This window comes from Ornithodoros turicata, chromosome 1, assembly GCF_037126465.1.
Source record: "Ornithodoros turicata isolate Travis chromosome 1, ASM3712646v1, whole genome shotgun sequence".
Classification (NCBI taxonomy): Eukaryota; Metazoa; Arthropoda; class Arachnida; order Ixodida; family Argasidae; genus Ornithodoros; species Ornithodoros turicata.
Genome location: NC_088201.1, coordinates 61,519,477 through 61,532,396, shown reverse-complemented (window position 1 = coordinate 61,532,396; position 12,920 = coordinate 61,519,477).

The following is a 12,920-nucleotide window of genomic DNA, read 5'->3' as shown; positions in this document are numbered from 1 at the left end:
GGTATCCAACGCAATGTGTATCATTAGGATTCCTGTTTTATTGTATTTCTGTGCCAGGGAGACGCTAAATCTCTGTGAATTCTTTACTTCCTGGATTGACGATGAAGATGGCGAAGTAACGTCCATGTTCTTCAGGGGCAGATCTAGGAGGATTTTCCCGACGGGGGGGTGGGGGGGGAGGGTCTGCTGTAACCAAGTGCCACATGCATGCTGGGATTGGTCAACTGAACCCTATGTTGCAGTCTGGAATTGAGGGGGGTACGGACCCCTGGACCCCCCTCCCCCTAGACCCGCGCCTGATGTTATTTATGTTGAAAATGAGCCAGATGAAGCGCGGATGAAATTGGATGCTTTTAGATACACGTTTACGTAGGAAGCCAGGTGCACCTTTCGGTCGGAATCAAAATCGGCACGAACAGGTCGCCGACGGTAGCACTGTGCGGCGTGGTAGCGAGGCAGGGCCCCGATCTTGAACATTTACATATAGCGATCGTTATCGTTATATTTAAAGTTCGTGCGCCCCAATGCCGCTTTGGTATGCTCGCCCATGAGCTCGTGGCGAATCACGGGCCGAAGAGACGCATTTAACGCGCGTTATGGGATAAGGACAAGTTGAAGATCGGGCTCCATGTCGTCACAGGGGCTCTCGGCGTTCATCTGCCATTTGTGATGTTTGTCCGGGGCTCGTTATCCTGTGCTGTGTTCGAATCGTGTCGTGTCAATCAATCGCATTGAGCACAAAGTAAAGTCTGTCTGCGGAGTCTAACTTCTGAGACATAGTGATGTCATCTCTTTTTCGATGGACTCTCCTATGTAACCAGGAGGACCACATTCTTAGAAGCCCAGATACGTGCACTAATCTTAACAGGTGTGCCCTGTTTCATAGCATCTTTCTCTACCTTTCATACCATACTTCGGGAAATTCGGCACGGCATCTAGACCCCGCACAGGACGCCAAATATTGCATAGACCCGCCAGCCCTCTTATCCTATTTCTACCCTTCATAACCATTAAACAACGCTTCCATATTAACGAAACATACTTGCGAGGAAGCCATATTGTTCTCGAAGCGCTGTTAAGAAGTAGAAGGCTCCAAAATATTAAGCTTAATAGTTATTTTGGCACAGCACGGCCGGGGTTTAACGTCCTTCGCTGAAGACGGTGCTGTTGAGTCATTCGCACCGGACCATCAAGTTACTCGAGTACGCGGCAAGGAATGGAAACCGCAACCTTGAGATCAGTGTGCTGGTGTGGCAGGCTTTCTGTGAACGAAACTCGACTGTACTGAATGTACATACAGTAAAAGGAAAATACAGAAAGGGGTCCATCCAAGCTTTCTTTGATCGCTGGTACGTTCCATTTATTTTGTCTCTCGGTTGTACATCACTAATGCAACTGAGGAGTTACCCGTTAGGTCTAATTAACACATGAAGTCTTTATTTTGAAACATTAGGATATCTGGTGATTGTTCTCTTTTTCGTTACCTCTCTCTCTCTCTCAAGAACTGACATTAACCAAAATACAGTCAACATCTCCGCTTGGGCTTCAAGTGATACATAATCGTTCACGAGGTGATAGCACGCCGGAACTGTTGAAGGGAAATGACAGAAATGATCGTCCCCACGGGCCTCCATATAAGACATGACCAATATCAATATCAAGAACGCGTCTGTTAAAAAAACCTGCATGATCGATATTAGACCATATTCTGCCCAGGTTTTTGTCACCTCAGCCATACACCGCCCTGTCCAATAATCGTCACCCCCAGAGAATAACGTAAGCCCCCATTTCGCTTGTCGTGACGCTACCAACACTGAACGAAGGACGACCAGTACACCTGGGAACGTTGCCGCATGACATAGTCGTCGAAGGGCATATTTTTCGCGTAATGTCTATTTGGTTAACTCTTAAGCAACAAGTAGGAAGATCTATAGTGCAGCTCACTGACAGAAACGCTGTGGATCGGGTTAGGGAGCGAATGTTTGTTGTGGTGGTTCCGTTGTACCCTCTATCGCCTTGGTGATCATATGGAACACAAAACTCTCACATGGAAGAAGCAGAGCGTTGTGGAATCCACAAAGCATCACACGCCGCTGGAGTAGACGATATTTATTTTTAGACACGCCATTGAACGTACAGCCTGGAGCCAACGGTCTGAGACACACATCTCGACAGGACAAGAATCGTTCGGGTGTTGTCGTTTTGGAGTTCCCACCATTTTCTTGTTTTTCTTTTTTTTCATTGAGTGTGGACTGTGCAGGGCACTGACATCACTTCTGGTTCTCAGTAATCTTCCATGGTACTGCATTATACGAAAGAAAAAAAAGAATGAAGATGAACCCGCACATTTCCGCTCGGGAATCCACAGACTGCGCCGATTATGAGTTTGGCCTCTGCTGATGCATATCAACCTACAGCACGGAAGAAAGTCTGCCACTTCAAACGACGTATTGTACGCCTGACGTAATGCTCCTGAACGGCGTTCACACGAATTAGTAGAATGCAAACGTCACAGTCAAGGAACGCAGTACGACAGGTTTCAAGCTGACATTATAGGTCATTGAGGTCGGATTTGAGCTGCGGAATACGAAAAAAGAAGTTTTAGTGGGACAACGTGTTCTTCAATCAACAGCGTCTTTACACAACGCGCAGTTTCCGGAGTGCTCCCCGGAGGGGGGATACATCAAGTAGTATTTTTGACTATGTGTGCGTCTGTGCGTTGAATGGCGTTTTCTATAGCTTTCCATACTTTCTTGAGCTATACGAACGAGTAGGATTAACTCTAAAATTCTCTTAGCTTAATCATTGCTACACTTCAATTTCGTCGGCAATTATGACAGAAGCTTCATTTTGTCGTAGCACCACGAACCAACTGTGGCTATAAGCGGAGTACAGACGTGGACACATGGGAAAACAGCAGGAAGGAGACCGCAGACAATGGAGCTAGTATGCGCCCTAGGCCGACTTTAGGGGGAACTGTGCTGCCGCCTGTCTGGTAAATTTGCCGGGAAATCCCAGGGAAAATCTCAGAACTACAGCGGGGTGGGATTTGATTCCGTCATTTCCCAGTCTTTAGATGGAGTTACCTTGGTGTACTCCCGGAGACGCCACAAGCGAACGCTTGTAAGATACTGAACATGTTGACTAGCATACGTTTCGTGGCATGTCCAACGCTGTTCGCTGTACAGCGCTTGTAGGACGCCAAAGAAAAGATAAGTATCCACGGAACCCTTTTACTTTGTCTTCTGAGCGTACATAAGTGTTCGAATTGCTACCGAACGCCCAACCGGGATAAATTCGGACAAATTACGACGTCCAACCTCAAAGTCATTTCTCATAAACTCAAAGTAGTGCAGCGGAAGCCCTTTTTGCAGGATATTCTTCACATATTTGTCCAAATTTTTCATTCATGTAATTGTTGTAGTTTGTCGCGTAGTTTTACGTCACATGCGTGTATGGCTGAAGGGTACAAGAACTTTACCTTCGTAAATACAATAACTAACGACACAATGCTTGCGCTGGAAACACTTACGCTCTTTCACAAGTCTATATATATATATATATATATATATATATATACTCATGGAACGATGCGACAGCACCAGAGGACACCTGTTTCGCCGTGTTTGCGGCTCGTCAGCTCTGGGTAGCTGCGCATCGTTCGGAATTGGCAAACCAGGGGTCGCTCAGCGAGCGATATACACCTGGGAGGGTGACTGAGCACTCTTCAATGCCACAGTGCAAGCCAGTGAATTATAATGAGGGGGAAAAGCCATTAAAGAAACAAGTAAGTGACACTAGACGTGTTTGAAATTCAAAATTACAGATTAAGATGGCTTCTATGGCTGCGCGCAGATAAACAGATACTCATGGAACGATGCGACAGCACCAGAGGACACGTGTTTCGCCGTGTTTGCGGCTCGTCAGCTCTGGGTAGCTGCGCATCGTTCGGAATTGACCCCCAATTCCGAATGATGCGCAGCTACCCAGAGCTGACGAGCCGCAAACACGGCCAAACACGTGTCCTCTGGTGCTGTCCTGCAATTCTAAATCTATAAGCCTGAACTATGTGTTCCGTTGAAGCTGAACAGGCAGTTGTGGGGTATACATAGTTTAGGGTACGTTCACCGAACTATTATTGGCCGCTACTCATTTTTATATTGTTTTCCTATCGTTTATGTCATGGCCTGAGCGGAAGTAGCTCAGCGGCTTCTATGTGTGCTGAGAAGCAAGAAACAGGCGCTGCGGAGACCCTTCACGTATGCAGACACGTATAGTTGAAGCACGCCTTTTATGACGCGCTTACCACATTGACAGTTAGCCTTGTCGTTTGCGCCCAACTCGGCTCATCTGCCATTGTAATACTGCGTTAATTTTAGCAGACAACGCTCGGTGCAGAGTAGTACGTCTGCAGGACGCTAGACGTTCCATCTCTTCTTGTGACCTCTGACAGCAGGTTCTCAGGGTGATGAGGTCGTCTGCATGAAGTGAAAGACCCGGAAGTGTTTAATCATGTCGCCTGTCTTTACTCTGGCGTTTAGCCTTCATTTGGCCCAGCCGCAGATGCTGCTTTGCATTGACTAGCACCAGTGCTTCTGCTTCAAATAAGAAACAAAGTTAACTCGCTCTTGCCACGGCGAAGACAGGTATGCATGCTTTATATGTCGTGGAGAAGGCCCTCTATGGTAATAAACCTGGATGCGAGAAGTTACATAATACGCTGTAATTGAGAACAGCGGAATGTGTCTTGAAGACGTGCCCTTCTGAAACCGAATATCAGCTCCAAGGAATGTTTATGATTTTTAGAAGTAATGAATAATTATCTAAGTGCTCGTCAGCTACATCAGTATGTAAAAATCTCCAAAACTATCGGAAATTCAAAAAAATACTGGGATGGTTGTAGCTGTACCTGCTGAAGGCAGAAGTGGACACTTTAGCTTGTTGCGCATGAGAAGTGAAAGTCACACGTGGAAATTAGTTTCACATCTGTTTTGAGTTTGAAGGCCGGGAGAGCCGTAGTATTTTTGTCAGCTTCACAGTAAGGTGGCTCCTATAATTACCACACCTTGTACAAGACGCTAGTTTCTTCACAGTAGAAAAAGCTTGTGTCGTGAGCATATCCCGCAGTCATATTCACGACGTCACATGGATAAGCGTATATGAGTGCACAAAATCCTACTGTAAAACCCAGTTTACACAGCTGCGGCAACATCATTTTAACTGCCCTCTTATGCGAAGAAGCTTGCTACAGACACACCTGCGGACCTCACTCAGCTACCACACAGGAAAACACCTTACCCATCTGTCGTGCGCTCCAAAAAATCTCCGGCATTCTTTCCACCGCCTTCTGTAACCAAGGGGTATTTTTTTCTTTCTTTCTTTCTTTCCTGGATACAGGGAAGGCGGAAAGCTGGAAACGATATAGAGGATGATTTGTGGCTAGGACTTCTCCGGCCGGTCGTTACCGCGGAACCCTTTTGTTGTCTAAGAACATTCTGGTTCTCCCACGGGACCTATCTCGCCGTCTTCGCAGCCGACCTTCCGCCCTTGAGAGTTTGATCACACACCTTACATATAGCACAGAACCTGTAGCAGAGCGCTGTGGCTATTCATCAATTGGAGGTGTTTTATACCGATACGGAATTGTGTGGGCTTCTGAAGTGTGCTTGACGTTTTAAACGCCAGTTCAGGCAGTAAGCTCAGTCATTACTTCAAGAGTTGATGCCCGATGTCGGATGTAATGCACGGTTACGATGTGAGTATTTTTAGGCTCGAACTCCAGCGAGAAGTACTACACTTCTGTAAACTGTACGAAGTTCGAAAAAGCCCTTCTGAAAGAACTGATGTTGCAGATAAGTCGGCGGGAAAGCTGGCGGATGACGAATATACATATTTAAAACCCTGAGATTGATTAAAGTTCATGTTCGTCTCCTCGATCACAGGATTTTAAACGTGGATACTGACGTTATTTGTCGCGTGTAATGTGAACGTGGACTGAAGCACTGGCGGATTATGGCTAAATATTAGTCACACGCTGAGGGAGCTCTGTGATTCACCGCGGATTCGACTGAGTCCTACCGTGTGAACACCTGGCGTCCTTACAAATAAAAACACCGTCGCGTTAATTTGAATTGACTTGTTCCCTAGCAAGGTATGTATCGAGTATCACCATTCTCGCCCAACATTTCGTTCATATGTTTTTGCAATTTGGCGCCTCACCGACATGCCTAAGTTAAGATGGCTACCTTCAACGCAGAAGCTGGGAGGCGACACAGGTTAGATTCCTGGCACTGACTGCGCTCTCTTGGTGTTTTCTCTGGGTTTTTCGCGGACACTTTAAGGCAAACGTTGGCACAGTTCTTGTGCACAGTTTGTGAAGTCGGCCAAGCATGCACGATCATTCAACATGTCTCCACGTCAGCAGGCAGGTCGCGCGGCAATAGCACGTCACAATCAAACGTTGCCTAAACTCCTAAGCCTCTTCGTTCATTGTTCTCAGTACCGTGTAGCATAGCTTCCATCAACGTTGCCACAAAGTAAGGAACACCACAGCTTCGCAAAGCGTGTTTCCGAGAAATACGATCATGTCTTAAATCTACTTAGACAGACTTTTGCCTTACCGACCATGACCTCAGGCTGTATTGAGACCACGACACAAATTTATTCGTAAAAAAATGACGCTCGGCAGGTAAGTGACGTCTGAGTGGCACCGTGGACATTAGACCCGCTACTGCTCGCAAAATTTGCATAGCGACACAGGGATGACCTCAGTGACAATACGAGCAACCCTGAACAAGATGAGCGAAAGTCAACATTTTGCGGTCGCGTGGACGTCTACTACTGATGCACGTTCGCCTCGTTCACGGCGTTACGTGAGGGTGACGTAACCTTCTTCGATTCCTTATGGATGCCTCGTTCTTCGAAGGCGTCTCCCTTACGTCTTACTGTCACAATAGTAGAAGCGGCAAGTGCGCTATCTGGCCATGAAGTATTTTATTTGAGCGCGGTTTTGCACGTTCATTAAAGCGAAAGGGATTGACAAGACCCCGTGACCACTTCCCACGATGTTTGTCTTTCGTCCAATATTCAGCTTGACTTCGGGGAAGTTACCACACTTATTGTTGTTCCGGCGTGCCGCGATATATATGCTTCGGCGAGGTACTACTTCGTGCTGATATAATGAAAACCGCTGTGTTCTCAGAAATCATTAGCGTACTGTAGAGAGGTGCTGCGAGGAAGTGGAGACACGAAATGGACCCTCCGAGGTCGTTTCACCAGAACGAATAGTGCGCTCGGTAGCCAGTGATCGCAAATCGTTTTTCTTCACCTGGATGTTAATGTTAATACTGCATGAAAAGGCCTGAAAGAAGTGCCCGAAGCCCCCATGTTATTCTGCACATTCTTCAGTTTAGGTGATGACAAAATCGTGATGACTGATAGCCCTTCTGGAAATGCTTTAGTGTTCTGGTTCTGGTGGTGCCTGGTTCAAGCGTAGACCATTGCAGGTATACAGAAGAAATTCTAATTGCGGACGCAGGGACCACTGCCTCATACTCTGATGGGCATACTGATGGTGTGTTCTCTGTCAGGGAAGCAAAGGTCATCTCCACATGGCATTGGCAACCTACACGAATCTGAAACAGTGACACCAGGGAAGTGAGGAAGTTCGATTTGCGTAGCACCTTCTCCTTTATTTGTATTGAGCAGCTGTGCAGCGCCTATTTGTGAGACGCTTCTGATTATTCCAGTTCTTGCCCTCCACGCTGACACGGAAATTGTTTGCACACCTCACCCAGTTTAAAAGTAGCCGCCTGTAACATATGCGGTTGTACGTGTTTGTCCTGCACGGCTTATACTGTGACCTTCTTGTTTATATAAATTATACATGCGAATGGAAGATGTGCACAATGCCTTACGTGGAAACGGGCGTTTTCATATGCGCCGTTTGGCCTACTTGTATTCACTCGAAGGCGCTTGTCTGTGCATGCAGATTTGCAAATACCATCGCTCCTGCGATTAATTTTCCTACTGTGAGCTCCAGTATGAACTGTAATGACGTCCACACCTGTGTAACCTTCGACAGAACCTTGCTTCTATGAGTGACAGACTGGATATCGGCGCTGAACCAATTTTGAACCAGACTGAAAGCACTCCCTCTTGGGGTGTTTGCTTTCTCGTGCACTCTGTTCGCAGGCAAGGTCCAGGTCTACGTTAACTGTGTTTTGATGATTTTACAATCTGCCAGTAGTAGGAGGGCGGTCAGAAACTACAGGGGGGCGAAACTACGGCCCTCCTGCCCTGAGCCCTGCGCGTATTTTTCCCCGCGCGGCGCGTGTGTGGAGGGGATTTTGTTTATAATCATATTGATTAAGAATATCTTCTTTGATTAAATGTTGTGATCGTTTCTCGTTTTGATATGGTGTAGCTATTATTTCCCTACATGTTGGATGATTGGTTCTATATTAATGCTATGTGTTGATCGTGTTGATTCGAATTATTGCCTTATGTCTGCGCTATTCACTTCAATAGAAATTGATTAATTAAATTTATGTCATATTGGAATATTAAACTTAGCTTCCATATTGTGCTCGAAATTACTTACATCTATCAGGTTCTCACATCTCAGACTTTTTATAATAAAACTTGTAATTTTGATTGTAATCGTAATGATTAAGAACATCTTCTTTGATTAAATGTGCTATCCCTTCTGATTCATTGAAAACTTGTGTGTATGATTACAATTAATAAAAAATATTGCGTTTGATCCGTGATACCTATTTAATGCTATTGCATCATGCCTGTAATAAGTATATTCTTTGTTACGTGTATTGTGTTTCTTCTGCATCAGGTATTTTGGCTAGGTTTTTCTCCTTCACACAGAGTCATAAGATAATTGCTTGCACTATTAGCTTTAATAAATATATTTTCACTTGTACTTTTGTGTATGGCTATCCTTTGCATGTAAACAGCCTACTGCACACCTGTTTTAGCTAGAAAAAAATAGCGATTCAAGTCGGCTCAGGCTGAAAAATGACGAAAGAAGTCGGCCCAGGTTGAAAAATACGCTACGATAAGCGCATGCGCAGCCCTACCCGGCCGCACACGCGCCGCGCGGTAAAAAATTCGCAAAGGATACAACTTGTAATTTTGTTTGTAATCGTATTGATTAAGAACATCTTCTTTGATTAAATGTGCTATCCCTTCTGATTCATTGAAAACTTGTGTGTATGATTAAAAAATATTGTGTTTGATCTGTGATACCTATTCAATGCTATTGCATCATGCCTGTAATAAGTATATTCTTTGTTATGTGTATTGTGTTTCTTCTGCAGCTGTTTTTTTGGCTAGGTTTTTTGCCCTCACACAGATTCATAACATAATTTCTGACACTAATGACTTTAATAAATATATTTTCACTTGTACTTTTGTGTATGGCTATCCTTTGCATGTAAACAGCCTACTGCACACCTGTTGTAGCTGGAAAAAAAATTACGATTGAAGCCGGCACAGATTGAAAAATGACGAAAGAAGTCGGCCCAGGCTGAAAAATGTGAGAAGGTAAGCGCGCACGCAGCCCTCCTCCCGCCGATAAGCGGGCGGACAAACCTCCGCGCACACGCTGCGCGGGGAAAAATACGCGCAGGGCTGAGGGCAGGGGTGCCGTAGTTTCGCCCCCCCCCCTGTAGTTTCTGACCGCCCTCCTACTACTTCTGCCACAACAAGGCTTTTTAGCCTACGTGTCGTCCACCAATAACCAAGTACCTCTCACTTTTCAACTATGCCAATCTATTCATACGGAAAATAAGCGATGCTGGAACGAATGGTGCAGGGAGCAATAAAGTTTTTTTTTTTTTTACATCATCGGGGCGTATGGCACGTCATCTGGCAACACGGACGCCGCGGAGTTCCAGCGTACAGTAGGCGATGTGCTGCTGAGCATTCGCGCATGCATAGAGTTCGCAGATCTGCCGGATATGCTGCTGCGGGAGATGCAGACACGGTGAACGGAAATGGGGAAACCTAAGGAGCGTGCGACCCGTATTGCTCGTAATGAAGGTTAAAGGCTTAGGGTTAGTTGGTCAAGAAGTTGGTGAGGGGCCTTTCACTTGTGACTTCTGTCTGTGCGATTATAATGCTAGGAAGCGGCGTGCGACAAAGCGTGCCGCCATTACGCTCGGCCAAATGTTAAGAAATGCGCACCGAAGAGTACAGTGACTTCAACAAGAAGTCAGGGCGTTTGCACACGAGGCCTATACCGGCCTATGGTCGCGCTTGCGATTGCGCCGCACGGATGTCATGTACGGTGAAAGCGCAGGGACTCTCTCGCAATGCTATCGCGTTTCTTATGTGTTTGGCAGTGCGTCAAAGAATACAGTAAATTTTTTAAATTTTATTACAAATACTGATGGCCTCCTTGTAGAGGCCAAAGCAGTAGTAAAAACAGAACAAAAGAAACACTATGAAGTATATCATTATTTTCAGCCATCACAGACCACTTTCAACTCTTACCAATAGCCTGTTGTATCGGCATAATTGTGTTCCTTATCTGCGATAATCTGGGAAAGAAAGAAAACACGTCAACACTACAATTATATGCCTTAACTGTACCAGCGGCAGGGCCGAGTGGGTAAAAGCATCCTCGAGTTGGTTGTATAGCTCCAAGGTCGTGCTGAAGACTGGGAGGTCTGGGAGGTTTTCCGGCAGATTTTCCAGACAGGTGTTGAAGCAGTTCCTCCTGAAATCTGCCCAGGACGCATAGTAACCCCTCTGTCTCTCACTTCTTCCTGCTCTCGTTTCTCCATCTGTCCACGACTGTACGCCGCTCATAGTTGAACAGTTGCTTCGCGGCGCTGACACGGAATGAAAGGCCTGTGTACATTATGTGTGCTGCGGGACGCCTGTCAGGTAGTTATATCTATACCTATCCCTGCTTATATTAACTTTTCCTTTGCGACTTTTGTCCAGTGTCTCCACACCTGCTTTACCATAAAAATTGCTAACAGAACCGAGTCGTTATGGTGGCTGCTTGCGGCGAGGCTAGGAAGATAAGCGCGAACCCCAGCACCGACTGGTTTGTCGATTATTTTTTGTAGATGCTTTCAAGCAGGTGTCCCATGAAGTCACCCCTAGCTGTGTCATTGTCAAATGGGAGGCTGTGATTTTCCCTGACTTTGATGCGTAGCATCAATGTCAGCGTGGCGTGGTATGCGTAGCGCGCAGGGGTGGCATCTAGTGTGTTGCTCCGTAGACGAAAGCGTGCTCGATGAACGGACAGGTGCATCCTGGACAGGTCCTGGTCACACGTCACAGCAAATGTCAACGCACAGGGTGACCTTAAAGATGGCCGGGCCCGTGATCGGCGGCCAAACCGTTTGTGGACAACGCGTTAGTTGTTTCTGTGCACACGTTTTGGACGTCTTTCGACCACGGTAATTATTTTTATCAGATAAAAGCGCAGTAAAACGCGCAGTTTTGTACATAAGGCCTCGTACTGTTGACGACTTCCAAAGATGTAATGACGACGGCGCGTTAAGACGCACTGAGCCGATGCGATGATGTCGCGGAAGAAGCACTGCATAGTTTCCGCTGGCAAAATACGTTCATCTCTTGACTTTTTGCCCACGGGATTATGTCAGCAAGCGGTAAAACGACATGTAAACAAAGTCACACGACCTCAAAATGACTTTTTTCTATGACGTATGACCAGGACAAGGTTGCGGTTTTGCAAATGCACCCGCTTGAGGGTCGTTACAAAAATGGCGGATTTGTGTCACCCCTCTGGTCCTTTATGTCACCCTGTGTTCTCATCGGTGCCCGCCTCGAACTCCTACGCATGTAGGTTATCGTTGTCGTCAGTAGTTGGGGTGACATAATAATATCTACTGCATGCTTGGCACAGGTCTCTTGACAGAGCCAGAAATACGCCCATAAACACCTGAAACACTCAAAACTATGCTTGCTCCTACGTAAACTTTCGCGGTCTTCTTATTGCGTCACGTACTGTTGTAATGCTATAGTATGGGGCACTTAATGTATGTTTCAGACACAAAACTCGAATCGTGCATAGTGATATTGCTGTCAACACAAGTACCTGGGAAAACCATGAAGACCCCTCCCAGTGGCTTTACGCGTTAGCAGAGTACCTTTAATGTGTTCCATGTTTCCGCGGCGCTTTTACAGTTCCCACATGTTGTAAAACTTACGCAAGCAAAACTTTAAACCAACAATTAGCTCACATTTTCTGAATGCCAAAAAGCAAATTGGTAAAATTAAGGGTGCCAACCAATTACTGCTGGTGAGAACAGTGGTTGATAATGGAACAGCGAGATCCTCACTCTCAGCAATGACACTATGTATGTCATTTTTCATACAAATGCAGAGGAGCGCTAGTCAGGTCGCTTATTTTTAAGCTCAGCACGCCAAAAACCTGCCCAAAGAATCACGCAACCAAAGTGATAGCAAGATAACCAATATGAGTATGACTGCAGATAAACTGCAGACATCATGCCTAATCAAATTATTAGCGAAATAAAAATTATACTTGACGTGGAACTTGTGCGCCCGACCATATCTTTATTCTCTCCCTAGACAGAACATGTATTCTCATTGAAGTACCCGCCTTAGTCATTAGTCGAAGTTTGGATATGAAAATGCAACCTTCTCCACCGAAAATCAGCGCCATAAGTAAGATGACATGGGACTGTAACAGACAGCGAGAAGTTCCGGACACCACAGCGCGAGTCAATTGACGACGAGGAGAGGTTATTCCTGGGAGAAAGTGTGATTAGCCCATCTGCCGCCTTCGTAAACGGAACGGTACAGCGGCAAGTCGCCACACTGCGTTTAAATGGGCCTTCTGCCGTGAGTCCACGTGCTGCCACCTGTCGACCTGAAAGAAACGCTTACTGGGAATCGTTACA